Source organism: Lissotriton vulgaris, unplaced genomic scaffold, assembly GCF_964263255.1.
Source record: "Lissotriton vulgaris unplaced genomic scaffold, aLisVul1.2 SCAFFOLD_1361, whole genome shotgun sequence".
NCBI classification, from domain to species: Eukaryota; Metazoa; Chordata; class Amphibia; order Caudata; family Salamandridae; genus Lissotriton; species Lissotriton vulgaris.
This window is the reverse complement of record NW_028240788.1, coordinates 80,553-95,113: the sequence shown is the minus strand read 5'-3', so window position 1 is coordinate 95,113 and position 14,561 is coordinate 80,553. Positions and strand designations below refer to the sequence as shown.

The window sequence follows — 14,561 nt, the reverse complement described above, 5'->3', positions numbered from 1 at the left end:
ATCATCCCAAGCCAAAAGCAGCAGAGGAGACCAAGAAAGCCAAACTTTAGCCCTGCGGCATCAACGCCGTATGCACGTTACACAGCACAGTGGAGGGCACCCTATGCATACATAAGGGGCACATGGCTCTTTAGTTGACAGTCTTAACATGAACTTTGTCACGAGAGTGGGGTGAGTGGTGTATTAAGGGAGAGCAACTGAAAACAATTGCGCTTTAGAAACTTGCTTTTTCCAAGCCAGATATTTTTTTCAGAATGGTCTTGTATGTGGAATACAGGCTTGCCAAGCCACAGAATACAAACACAGATGTGCCCAACAGACTGTAAATAAGCAGACAGTGCGCCGCGTCCGTTTAAGGAACTCATTTGAGGTGCACCTACATTTACTGACCTAAACACATGACTTGGCAGGAAGGATGCAGCGCGCAATGTACGCACTTGAGGCTAACTGGCCAGTTTGGACAGTGTCTGAAGGGAGATTGCCTGTGAGGAAGGCTTCCAGCTTAAATAGACGCGAGGCCTGAAAGAATACTTTGTCTGACAAGCGCAGTGGACAGGAAAGCCGCAGTGCACCATGCGAAAGGCGCGGAGTCCTCGAGGCGACAGAACAGCGAGGACACAGGAGCCTGCGGTCATCATTAACAACTATAAGGCCACACTACTTCATGCGCTTATGAGGCGAAGCCGAGACTTCCTACTGCGCACTAAAATTCACGAACGACACCTCGGCACTAGAAACAAGGTGTTAACTACACAAAGTGAACTGGTACGCTCAGGTTAAAGTGTAAAGTGCTCAGAGCTGATACATCGTGCAATATGCAGCCGCACCCCCCTTATCTCTACAAGGGTTTAATCCGGGTTTCCGGATACCAAAGATTAGAGCAGTGTACCCCCCTCTGCGCCCTCCACTTTGAAATATAGCGCACAGGGGAGCGTTTTGGAAAGATGCAGTGGCGCAGATGAAATCAAGGTAAGAGGAAGGCTGAGCGGAGCCGACTGCGGGATATTTCGGAGCTGCGACTTCGTCCCCAGTGGGAGCAGCTACCTGCAGAGGCACGGGAGGCACACTGCGTGCAGCTGCAGTGCGGGCGTCCAGTGCACCAAGGGCAGAGCCGCCACCCGGGCAGAGCGGGGCTCAGAGCCATCCCAAGCCAGGACGTCTTCGGCGCTTGAAGCTCATGCTACAGTCACAAAGGTGAGCTGTCCCCCATGGTCCGCCTGTGGAAGAAATGGCAGCCCCTGCATCCCTTACCTGTGCCCGCGCACTTCCCCACCTCCGCCGCGGCCAGGGCAGACAGGGTGCCCTGCCTCGTCCTCTCCCCTCCGGGTGCGCAGGGAGCCAGACATCGCGCAGCCGAGATCCCGCCAGTGGCTTCACTCCGAGCTCAGCAGTCTCAGAGACAGGAGCTCTGACGTCACCGAGCGCAGCACAGGCAGCTGCAGGCACCGCTCCAGCGCGCAGGCAGGGGGAGCAGGACAGGGCGCACTGCTCGCAGGTCTGTCCCGTCCGCCTGTTCCTCCAGGCAAGGCGCACTCGTACCATTCATTCAAACCAGAACCAAAATGTGTTAATTACACAAAGACACACCCATTCACTTCCCCTACCGGCTGCACCCAAATCCTTCGGGCCACTGTCTGCACGCGGCCCCCCCTGCCTGAACCCAGTTCTACGTGAGCCCTGATGCACAGTGTGCCTGTTCTTTGATATCTGTAGTAGGGTGACCAACTGGCGTGGGTGTAAATTCAGGACGCTGAGTGTAAAAATTCAGGACAGGAGGTCAAAATTCAGGACAAAACTTCTGGACAAAAGGTAGATTTTACAGACACATCTGAGGAGGTTGCTCAATAGTATGTAAGTAAATAGACAATCATTTAAGCACTAGACAAAACAGGTTTATATTCGGTTGAAACAATCGTGTACTTCACGGTTTTTCAGTATGCACGCAGCTTTGATCAACTGTGCAGGTCTTTTTGTGGTATTTCATATGATAATAATCTTTATATATGGTTACAGCACTGGGTTGTCCCGTCTGATATTTTGTATACAATTCATGTTGTTGAGCAGGCATGTTTGGTGTGAGAAATGGTCGGGAAGATCTGCTTGGATAGACGTTGTGAGTTGTAAAGTGGCAAACACAAGATGCAGCTAATCCAGATCCAAACACATTCAACCTTTTGCAAACCTATCCAGCATGTATCCTTCCATCCATCATTTCACTCAATCATTCCTCCATCCATCCTTTTACTCATCCATCCACCCTTTCACCCTATTTATCCGCACACTCATCCATCCACTCTTCTACCCATCTATCCATTCACTCACCCAACCAGTCATTTACCCTTTCACCCATCCAGCCACCCTTTCACTTACTCATCCATCCACACAGTAACTCACCCTTCCACACATTCACCCTTTCAGTCATTCACACATCCATCCTCCCTTTCTTTCTCCATCAACCGTTTCACTTAGCCATCCATCCTTCCTTTCATCCAACCATCCATCTACTCATCCAATCATGAATCCATCCATTGACCCTATCACTCATCCATCCTTTAAATCATCCATCCATCTTTTCTTTGAACCATCCACCTTTTCACTCATTTATCCAACCTTTTGCCCATGCACCCTCCCCTTCACTCACTCATCCATCCCTACATCCACCCTTTCACACATCAGTCCATCCATTCACCCTTTCACTTATTAATTCATCAATCCATCCATCCATCGTTTCACTCATCCATCCACCCATTCTTTTTCTCATCATCCGTCCATTCACTATTTCATTCATCCATTCACCCTTTCACTAATCCATCCAGTCGTCCACCCATCCCTTCACTTACTCTCTCACCCACCTTTTCACATTAATTGTGAGCCGAGCCTTCGTCTGCAGAACAGAAACTCACCCCTCGCTGTGGTTCACAAAGCAAAGGGAGGGGTTCAAGATGCCCCTGCACATAGTCAATCTGAAACCTTGGAAGTCATGCTGGATGCACAGTGCTAGGAGGTGAGGTGACTGTGGCATAGTGTTGTTGTCAGGGCTTAAGTGGGATCACAAAACTGTGGGATCTCTCCAAAGGGGGTGTTCGATGTAATTAAGGGCGTAGCTTAAAACACCTAAGCTAAAAATCTGTGCTTAGCATAGTGTGCCGGCGGACTGGTTTTCTGCTACGTCTGTTATTGCACCCAGATATATAATAAATAACACCTACAAGAAGCCAGGACTACTGGCTTTGTCATTTATTTTTAGTTTCATTAAAAAAAGCATAAACAATGCCTTCCTTGAATATAATATTTAAAATGCAGCAGTTCTAAAATGATGGGACTGTGAAAGAACTATAACACTTTTTTAAAGTTCTTTCATCACCTTATTTTAAGGAACTGGATTCTCTCGTAGCAGTGTGGGCATTTTCCTACATTGCTTCCAGGAGGCCCGAGGGTAGAGGAGGCCCACCACATGCTTTTCAAGCCACACTGGCCGATTGTCATTCTGTACGTGGCAATCAGCCTCATTCAGAATGACAATGGGCGGGTGGGGCTGCTCTTGCGCTCAGAGGAGTGCGAAGTGGCCCCATCAGGGAGTAGAGGATTCTCAAGGGGGAACAGGGCTGTTCCCCAAAGGCCCAAATTACGGACAAAAGGCATCCGTAAAAAGGATCCTCACGGACAGCAGACGTGAGGTCCAAATTATGGACGGTCTGTGAAATTTATGGACGGTTGGTCACCCTAATCTGCAGCTCCGCGGCACTCCTACTCCACACGTGTACATCCTAGCGCACTCATGTCCTACGGCCCTGTCGGATACTTCTGATCCACCTATGTGGCCATACTCGGCTTATTTATGTAATAGTTAGAAGGGATAATCATTAAACGGTCTGTTGTGCCCTTCGGTTACTGCACGATTACCTGCCTGGGACCATATTTAAGTGCTCTTAGGTGCAATGGGTGTGTGCGCCGGCATGTTTCCTCCCTGGGATACTTTGATATTACAAAAGGTGCTACAGACGCTTGCGTTGCCCTGTTTTACAATACAGCTCATGCAAGCGCCACATGTGTGCCTGAGCAATCCCTTGGGTGGCCCGAAGAATGAGAGACTGTATTGCCTTTAAGCCCTCCCTACATTACAGGGCGTAGTGACAAGCATTTGGAATGCAATAGGTCTCGCATTGACATGAGTTTCATAATTGCGACACCTTTTGCATTAAAAATACTAGTTTGTAAAAAATGAGCATGCAAAGCTTTAACTTTAATACCGTTCGCGCCCGGTTTTTTAGACGAGCCTAAAGAAAGGGGTATGGCCGCCATTAAAGTAAATGGGCAATATGGTGCGCTTTTACAATAAAAAAAGCATTTGTTTGTCAAGTTGACAAGCAAATACTTTTTTTTGTAGAAGTGCCCCATGCTGCGCTTTCACTTTAATGTCAGCCACGCCCCTTTCCTTAGACTCGGCTCGTTTAAGGAAAGGGGCACGGCTGACATTAAAATGTAAGTGTGGCATGTGGCAATTAAAAAATAAATAAATAGTTAATAACAAACATGCAGCCGTGTTGGGCGCGGCAAGTAAAGCAACGGCATGGCCGCCTCTATCAGAGTGGCATACCGTGCTATGTAAAAAAATTATTAATAATAAAGCTGTTGCGAGAGAACGTGTTCTTCCTGCAACAGCAGGCATGCGAAAACCGTTAAACAAAATAGTGCTCAGAGGCTGTAATTAAAGCCTATCAAGCAGCAACACTTGTAACCTCCCATGAGGGTGTTCTCACGGGAGGGTACAAATGAGACAAGGCGGTACTAAGGAGAGACTAACAAGCCAAGCCTATTTACAAATCAGAAGCCAGCATTTACGAAGGACAATGACAAAAGCCAATGACAAAAGCCAATGGCAAATATGGGCGGAGAGTGGGCGGGCTTTAATTCCATACACCAATACAGCATGCCTTGCAGAGTAGCGCATGCGCTGCCCAGGCTCGACCTAAAAAGTCAGGAGGCACACTGAACATGCATCACATAGAGGTGGAGGCCGAACTGGCACGCGCACAGTGAAAGACGGACCGGAATCTTCAGCCAGCTAGTCTGCCTTTCACTGATGCTCTGTTCCAAAGCAGGCATGTGTTTAACTCTAATCCCTACTAATTAGATCATATTGCAGGCTAACAACTATTAATTGCTCTGTTAGGTCCACCAGTACCTGCTTTGTATATTTTATACAGTACTCCTCTGTTTCTGAAATACTGAAAGGTAAGCAATTTGCAGCACCACGATCCACATTTAATACTTTTGTTCCAAAATCCTCTTTAAATCCCTAATTAACACTGTACAGTACACTCCTGAGTGTTCAGAAGTCAAGTGTATTATAATAAGAGGTATTCCCTCCTTGTGATTTAAGTATGAAATGGAGAACAAGAGCCTAGCAGAAAGTCCATGTTGGACCATTGTCCTAAGGACGATCAATTTGGGAGGAAAAATCATCGATTTTCATAAAAATATATTGGACACGGGTTGGAATCCTCGGTCAGATTGTATATATAATTTCCTAGCAATGCATGGTCGCTACATCCGCCTATAACTGAATGCAATAATATACTGTGCTTGGGAGGGCGAGTTGAAGGAAGGAAGGACAATAATAAGGGGAATATGGAGGATTTATCTTTCCCATATGCTTGCAATTTCCAAAACCTTAAGCCGGATGATAAAAAGTAAAATGTCCAAAATCAGCAGAACTAATAAATCTGTGTTTTCTGCTGGAAAACTATTACATATTTGAATTTTCCCTAGCCATAACCACCCATTTATACAGTCCTAAAGAACTCTATAGAAGTCTGCAACACATAAGATGAGATACTCATTTGTATATTGTACTGGACAACTATCCGCTTACTGTGCAGAATGCAGCGGCAACTGCACAGGTACACAGAGTCTAACCACATAGGATGCTGGTCTACTGATTCAATTGAACCAGATAAATATATGCATACACACTAACAGGTTTATGAAACACAGTTCTGCAGTTCCAAAAATCACCATCAATAGGTATTCTACAAATTTTGTTTGTTCTATTAGGTCACCAGGTGTTTTGAGGTGTATTGTGACATCATTCACTGAATGGCCCCTTTTACAGCAATAGCCCCACTGAACCACAATGAAAATGAAATGTACCCTACCATTGTGTGCGGTTGTGCCAGTGGGAGGTAGAACGTAGAGTGTAGCAGCGTGTGTGGCTAACAAATGTGTCTCTGTGACTGTTGTGTACAAGTGTCTTGGGAAGTGGGGGTGGATGTGTAAGTGAATGCAAACGTGTATGTGCAGTGGTTTGAGTGGGGTAGTGAGCGAGCACATGACAGACCCACCCGTCTCCTGGTACTGTTGGAGGAGTGTGTGGAATGTGGGAATGCGTGTGCATGGGGTAGATGTGAAAATGTTAGAGGGGAAGGGGGTCAGGACAGGGGCCTTTGTGCATCGAGTGGATGTATGGGAAAAATACTTTTAATCAGACCCCTTTAGGTCAGGGGTGTAGCGCAGGCCCCTGCAGTGCCTGGGGGCCCCTTAAAATCTAAAGCCCCTTCAGGGGCCCCATCCAGCCCAGGGTCGATTAATATCTGTGAAACGGGAGACTCATGGGCCCTCATCATATTCAGCAGTAGGGGGGAGTTGGCGGGGGTCATCATTTTGAGTTACGCCTCTGCTTCAGGTGTCACATTCGATAAGAAGATATGGCGTTAGACTGGGTACAAATGTGCAGTTCGAGGGTAGTTCAGTATAAATCTAAAACCTATAAAACCACAGTGGCCTGAATGAGTGCTCGATTCTTCGAAAATCTCTGAGGGTCCTCCCAGTGTCCGAGAAGGACCAGTCCCACTCCTCGGAGAGCATTAGCAGCATTTGTGACCACACAAGTCCCCACTTGTTTCTGCTGCAAGACTTCCAGCCTTCTAGCAGCGGCACGCTCTCTTCGACTCAGTGTCGGCTGAGAGTGTCTGGGAACACTGCCTTGGTGCTACCAGGAGCAGGGGCGGCTTTAGGCATGTGCAAGCTGTGCACCTGCACGGACAGGGCCACCAAATCCCAGGGGCCACCACGCCAATATATATCCTTAATATAATTATCCTATGAGGATTGATACATATTTGTGTGGTGGCCCCTGGCAGGGATTTGGTGGCCTCCGGCTCTGTTCCAATTCCAAACACCCTGACCCCCCCGTACCCCCTAACCCCCTCCACCTTCACTGGCCTCCGTGCTCCGCCCCGCCCGGACCCCCTCTTCTGGGGTCCCCTACCTACGCTCCCTGCCCAGGGCCACCATGAGCCTAGAGCCGCCCCTGCCAGGAGAGAGCTGCCCATCTCAAGGACGCTTCAAGGAACTTGTAGTCAACGAGGTCAGCTTTGAGAAGTAGCCCCCCCTCCCACACCCCTGTATTTCTTCGTCTAATACCTCCAGTCAGACTACACGGAGCTGAATGACATATTAATTCACACACCACCAGACTCCCTGGCCCACAATTCAAGCACAAGATCCAATCACAACCTGAAGCACAGATGGACCACCATGCACGGATTCACCTCATAACTTGCATCCAATCAGCATCCGCTTTTCACTTCAGTTACTCGAACGTCAAATCACCAAAATGCTTCGAACCAAGCATTTCAACACTTCCTCTGCGGGAAAGCACATTCTGCCACCAAGGCCTGGTTTCCTTTTCACCCTGCCGCTCTGGTAGCGGTGCTGCACCCATATCTGGCAATGCTGACATCCAACTCCGTTGAGCAAATGGTTCCACCATGCCTCATGACTGGACACAGGCCCAGACCAACTCCTAATCAGTTCTCTCAATGGACAGAACAGACTCATTCAACCTGCGGTGGGAACACCCGGGGAAAAACATTTACCTGAGGAATCGAATACAGTTGTAAAGAATACATTGATAAATACATAGACAGTCATGATTAGCTGCCAAAAAAGCTACTTGAGAGTTTTAGATTCAAGAAACAGCGCAACACCATTCCTCGTCAAGCTCTGCCTGCGCTATACAATATATTACCTGCACATGGTGCAGATAATTTGTTTCTTAGTGTGACCATTAACTAACTTGATGGGAACTGTTTTCTCAACCATGGAACCATGAGATGCTGACCTAGCCAGGCAAGATATAAATATGTGCCAGGAACATCCCTGGTGTAGGTCCGCTAACCCACTGGGATGTTTTAGAGGTTGTAAAGTACAAAGTGTCCTCAAAATTGCAGGCCTCTATCTGAACCCTACTGTTGCAAATCCGTGGCTTCCCTTCGAGTCAATGGCTTGACCCGGCACAAGCTTTGATGTACACAGCATGAAGGATGATGAAGTCATTGCCTTCTGTCTGCCCCACAATCTGTAGTATTTTAGTGCAAGTGGTAGGAGACTGCTGCAATAGCATATGCATGTTTGTGCACAGCATCAGCATTGTTCATAGAGCAAGCGTTTATAATTAATTTATAGTTAGACATTTGTGATGTTTATGGTGTGTATAGCAATGCACTGGCCCACACAACACTTCAAAGGAATCTGCACCGTAGAAAATTATCCAGGTGGCGAGCTGTTGCCTGTCTGCAAGTGGATGGGTTTCAATACTGGGTTGTGCTCAATATGAAAACCGCACAACCTCATCCTGTACAACAGTGGCGACGTGGATGGGATTAAGGCTCTCTGCATGTGCACAGGAGCATAGATTCCACGAGACTTAGTTACAACCCACAAAAGCTTCAGCAACCTATGGGCTACATTGCAGAAGAACTAAACAAACTAATTGGAGGAGCAGCTGGTCAGGAAACACTGCAAGCCATAAACAACCCTACACATAGGAGGGCAAAAGTGTTTCTAAGTGCCAGGATCAGGAGAGTGCCACAACATTAATATCAAACTTCCTGTGCACGGAAGGGTCAATCAGAGATACATGGCATATCTGTTACTGTACCAGAGGCAAACAGTATATTTTCTCGGGCTCCATTTGTAGCCCCAGACAATGTACTGTTACAATGTACTAGCTACAATGGAAACAAACCTCTGATTTATTTACATACTGGTAAGCAAACTCTCGATAAAACACAGAAAACGGTTTCAAGAATGACACTGTTAAAAGGTTATAAATATTCTGTGTAAACTTGTGACTGGTTTGGAAAATGTTGTTTCTATGTCACGAAATCCTTTAATAAAAAAAAAAGACAAGGAAGTTCTTTGGATAGATTAAATGTATGAGGACACTGAACTCATTGATGGTGATTTCCCTTAATGCCAGACATTTCGTTAGAATGAAATAATGAAGCCAGGGAAGAGGATTTTGCTTTGATCAAAAGGAAGGAGTACATTCTTAGATGGTGGCCCAAGCACGAGGACATAGCTCACCGTTACAAACTCAAACTACTCCTCTAACTTGAAGAAAATATGAAATCATGACAATAAATAGGCGCCTTCCACCACGAACATTATTGAAAAGGATTACCCACTTTGAGCACTGAGGGCACCATGACCAGCTTTTAACCACACAACTAAGAGACCTGTTTTGCTTGCCAAGGAGTGACACAGAATAAGAGTTTGTGATGAATCAATATATCACTTCTGCAATAAGGTTGGCAAAATTAAGACCCTGCCTTCACAGCCTGTGCAAGAGACAGGAGATGTGCAGAAGAACATTGGGTAGGGCATGGTTTGTGTCAATCAAGAAACAAACTTACGGTATTCTGTTTGGACAAAAAGGTAAAGAATATTGAAATAATATATTGTAATTTGGTGAGAAGTCATGATGGGTGAATTTATGTGCAGGATTTAGAAAAAGCGGCCAAGGTGGGAAGGATTTATTAAATGTTTGAGATGGACAATGTAAATTAGGTTACCATTAATGTATTTTGTCATCTCTTGGAGGGAGATGTGTTTTAATTGCAAAATAATTAAACGTTTATCTATTTATATGGATTTTGTATAGTAACACCACTGGTCTGATGGACCCAGGGTACATCATCAGTAGAGATTCCATTGACGATATCCATCTAATTACGCTGTTGCCTCCATGGCAATGGAAGAGTACTTAAGAAGAAGCACTGAAGAAAGGAAACATGGCTATATGTTACCTTACGGACCTAAACATATATATCAGAACCATGATATTGACTTTTCAAATGTCCATCATGACATTATTTTGCAGTTGATATTATCATCACAATATATGTGTTGGCCGATACTTCAACCACGATAACGATGGTACAGTACCGAAGACACATGCACCTCATTCTGGGTGATGACGACCAACATCCGCTATCACCGACACTTTGAGACCCAAGGGACACGGCCAAAAGCACAAATAGCTAACAAAACGTAATCCTACTCTGCAAGTTATTTTGTAGACTGTACACCACAAAGTGACCCTCAACATTTTTTATGCCAATTTAGAATGTGCATTTAGTGCTGGTGAAAGGCGACAAGACTCAGAGCTGTAGAGTAAGAAATCCTCCTCAGTAGTGTGGTTTGCGTTATCCACCTCGCCAAGCATTGCAGAGAGCCCCACAGATTATCTGCTGAAGGGAGCAGCGTTTTACTAATACCGCAGGGGATGGAACAGAAATAGAGAAAGGAGGAGTTGAGATTGTGCAAGGAAGCAGTTCCTTAGCAGGACGTAGACAGTGAATCATTCTGTTTTGGAGGACACAGTGACTTACTGAATCTGGAGAGTAGTGTATTAATAACCCGCTGCAGTGCCATAGGTATTTAAATGACACACTGCGGGCATTGACAATACGCAGTCACCGCTTCTACTGCTGTAGGTGCGTGGGGCAACAGAACTTCTCTCATCAAGCAACGACACGACTGAAGCTGCAGGAAACCACTCACATTGCACCAAATACACACATCACAGGTAACAAATATATCTCCCAAGCAAACCTGCATGCCCAGAGCACTTTATTGTGCAGAATTCTTATATTGATCCTCTAAAGAGCTCCACTGTTAATTGTTTAGGTTTGCACAATACAAACATAAAATACATAGGTACATACACAACCGCCAAGAAAATGAGACGATTTATCCTATCCTGCGTCCCCATTCCCAATTAGACAAATGCCTTCTGGAACAACATCAGTTACATGCTGTACTGTACAGGTACTTCAAAGAATGAACAAAACCAGGTGTCATCGCCAGCACAAAAATCTAATTGTATGGAGGGTAATAAGATAATATTTGCTTAAATCCATACATGAAGCTATAGAGCACAATCCCAAAGACATAAAAGGGAGCACCACAAGGCATCTAGAGTTCCTTTCAGATTGGCACTAAATATGTTACTGTTCGAAAAAGTAATAATTCGACCTCTTTTTAAATTCCATTCAGTTTTTTTATTTTTTGAGTTGTAAATAAAAGCACAATTTCTCCCCTTTGGTCTACCACATCAGTATTATTGTCTTTGTGTGTTCAAGGCGAACTATAAAACAAACCTGTAATGAATTTTAAGTAATATAGTTCATAGTGGTGTATAAAAATAAAAGTAAAACATGAAATAAAATACATCTGAAAGCGATTTAAAATAAATTAATAATTCTACCTCTCTAAACAGGTCACTCTGGTTTGTATATAAAGTGCACAAAACTGTCCCTTACGCTACTTTCGAACAATGCTTTGTGAGTAAGATGCTGTTACATGCCGCTGCATCAGGCCTGAAGAACATCTCCGGGCTTCACCTACGACACCACAACACACATTTTATAGCGACACCTCAACCAACACCCTCTTCCAGACTTTCACAATGGAGTAGCAGCTTCCTCTAAAACTGGACAACGCTGAGGGTTACCTTCACCAAGAGTCTGAAAGCGCTACAGAAATGCTACAATACAAGAATATCTAAACAATGACATTACCCTTCCATTATAATATGACAACAATCTTTATATGAAGCAGCCATGCGGCACTGTGTGGGTGCTAAAAACTCCTTAGTTTAAACAAAAAATGCTAAAACATTAAACAAAACAAGTCCACCATGGAGCTCGAGATATGTTCAAGGAAGTGCTGCAGAAATTGGCATCTTCCTGACTTCCAGCCACAAATGTAAAGGATGTGGTGGTTTCTCGCTCTTTATACAAGCAGCTCATTGTTTTTCCAACTAGACCAAAAATATGCAAATGTAACTATTTTCCTGTGCACTCGCAAGACAGACAAATGTACCCAAGCACTGTGTATTGGTTTTTCAGTCGTATTTTACTCTTCCTTTTCTCATCGATTGACAACAAAGTGGTCAAAACTTCATGCAGTATTCACTTCATACCAGTAATATGTCTTTTTCCTTCCAACCTAGACCTAGTCAGATATATATATATATATCAAAACAAAACCCTTTCAGGCATAGAGTGACACATAAATTATGCAAAAAAGAAGGAGAGAACTCTGGGTAGTTCTTAAGTTTAGGTGGAAAGCAGCCCCTGTTAGAGCACTCTCAACACCAGCGACTATCAATGTTTTTAAGCATAGGATTAGCACAGTGCTATCCATGCCGAGATAGAAAATGACAAAGTCTTTTGCAATTGATACAGCAAAGTCTTTAAGCATAGGACTAGTACAGTGCTGTCCTTGCCGAGCTGTAAAATTACAAAAGCCATTTATCACTCCAGGCACAATATTCCAGCTTCGAATTAGTGAAATACCAACTCAAGCCAACATGAAATGAGTAAAAGCAACCCCTGACACAGTGTTTCGTTCAAATTAGAGCTCTTCAGAGAGGTATAGCTTTGTCCAGACACAAGGGAGCACCCAGTATTAAGTCAAAACAAAACCCTTTCAGGCATAGAGTGACGCATAAATTATGCAAAAAAGAAGGAGAGTACTCTGGGTAGTTCTCAAGTTTAGGTGGAAAGCAGCCCCTGTTAGAGCACTCTCAACACCAGCGACACTCTAGATCTGCTCACCTCAAATGTCTGTTTTTTATCAAAGTTTTTAAGCATATATATATATATATATATTTTTTTTTTAAACAGTTCCTCTCAGTTGACACGTTTTGCACCCGCTGATGTTTTTTCCAAGGAGTGCACATATAAATTGTACATATAAATAACTAAGACAAAAATGTTGCGGATATTCTTACTGGTAATCTGTTTTGGTGGGATAAAACTGCTTCTCCTGATGGGCCTATAATTCTTGCCATTTGTCTACAAAGGAGCGGAAATAGAGGCAGTCTCTATGTGACCTCAAGTTTCCTTCCCACCAGCAGCATGAGGAGTCATCAATTCCAGCTTGCCAAACTACATTAAGTTTTGCACACAAAAAAAATACACTAATCATTTGTACCGTTTACCTCTAAAAATAACCACAACACACATTCAAACTGCTTGTTGGCTCTGTGAAGCATGCTCATGATATCTGCATCGAGGATACTCCACAGCATGGCTGCATGTGAATGATGCCTCTGGCTGTTAATGGGAGCAGATCTTGTTCAGAATAGATAAGATTTCCAACAACTCATGAGATATTTGGATTTGGATTTATATAGCGCATGGCTACCCGGAGGCATCCCAGTGCTGCAGAGATGACCAGAGAACAAGAACTCTATGGGAAAAGCCAGGTTTTCAGGTGTTTGCAAAATGTATTGCCACAGTGAGCATCCTGGGAAAGGTTTCCGGGAATTTGCTTTGCTTGCCCTAAGTTGGTAGGGTTTGCTTAGACGTTGGGTCCCTTGCTCACCTTGACACTGGATTCAAGCTAGCCTGGCTGAGAAAGGGTGTTACCCTGAAACCGGTCCCAGGATGCTTGTTCCCGGTCCAAGGAAGACATGACTTGGCAGTTCGGGCTGGACTGTTCCCATGAGGCACAGGGTCAGACTGATTTGCATATGGCCATGTCTGAACTGGGGTGGCGGAGTGCGCTAAAAAATGGTGATGGATTAAATCCAGATCAGTTGACTGGGGGTGAGTGTTTGATTTGCTCAAACGCTCCGTCCATCATACCCTTTGGTATCGCTTTGTTCGCCCTAAGTTGGCAGGGTATGCCCAGACATGGGTCCCTTGCTCACTTTGCCACTGGATTCAAGCGAGCCTGGCTATTGACGGCTGATTAGCCAGAAACCGGTCCCAGGATGCTTGTTTCCGGTCCAGGGAAGACATGGCTTGGCAGTTCGGGCTGGACTGTTCCCATGAGGCACAGGGTCAGACTGATTTGCATATATCCATGTCTAAACTGGGGTGGCTGAGTGAGTTAAAGAATGGTGATGGATTAAACCCAGATCAGTTGACTGAGGGATGTTTGATTTGCTCCGTCCATCATCCCCTTTGGTATCACTTTTAGAAACTGGGCATTTCCCTGTGCTTATTCTAATCCATGTCTGGGTGGCCTGGATGACAGCTACATGTTGTGCATACTTTCCAGACAGCCAGAACACAGGAAGGGCTTGGTGTGAAAAGAGAAGCATCTGCATTCATCTGTATACCTATAGTCTTCCTGGGTTGGGAGAGAGGGAGGCGGGGCATACTTACAATTGCATATGCTGTGTGCTGCCCTCACAACAAGGGCTCATTTAACCCCTACTGAACAACTGGAGCCACTTGTAAGGTTTGTTTTTGAAG

The 14,561-nt window shown here is 45.0% G+C and overlaps 1 protein-coding gene across 4 annotated transcripts in view; it reads right to left on the bottom strand.

The window, feature by feature from the left end:
- PLEKHG1 (pleckstrin homology and RhoGEF domain containing G1) overlaps positions 1 to 14,561 on the bottom strand; it is a 272,018-nt gene that overhangs the window by 245,949 nt on the left and 11,508 nt on the right. The window contains exon 1 of one of the 4 annotated variants that reach the window (XM_086947962.1): positions 1,252 to 1,380. The exons of 2 other annotated variants lie outside the window; for them this stretch is intronic. The gene's annotated coding sequence lies outside the window, so the exon portion shown is untranslated. Of the gene's footprint in view, positions 1 to 1,251; positions 1,381 to 14,561 lie in introns of those variants that run through there. One more of the 4 variants, XM_086947963.1, reaches the window with a different exon arrangement.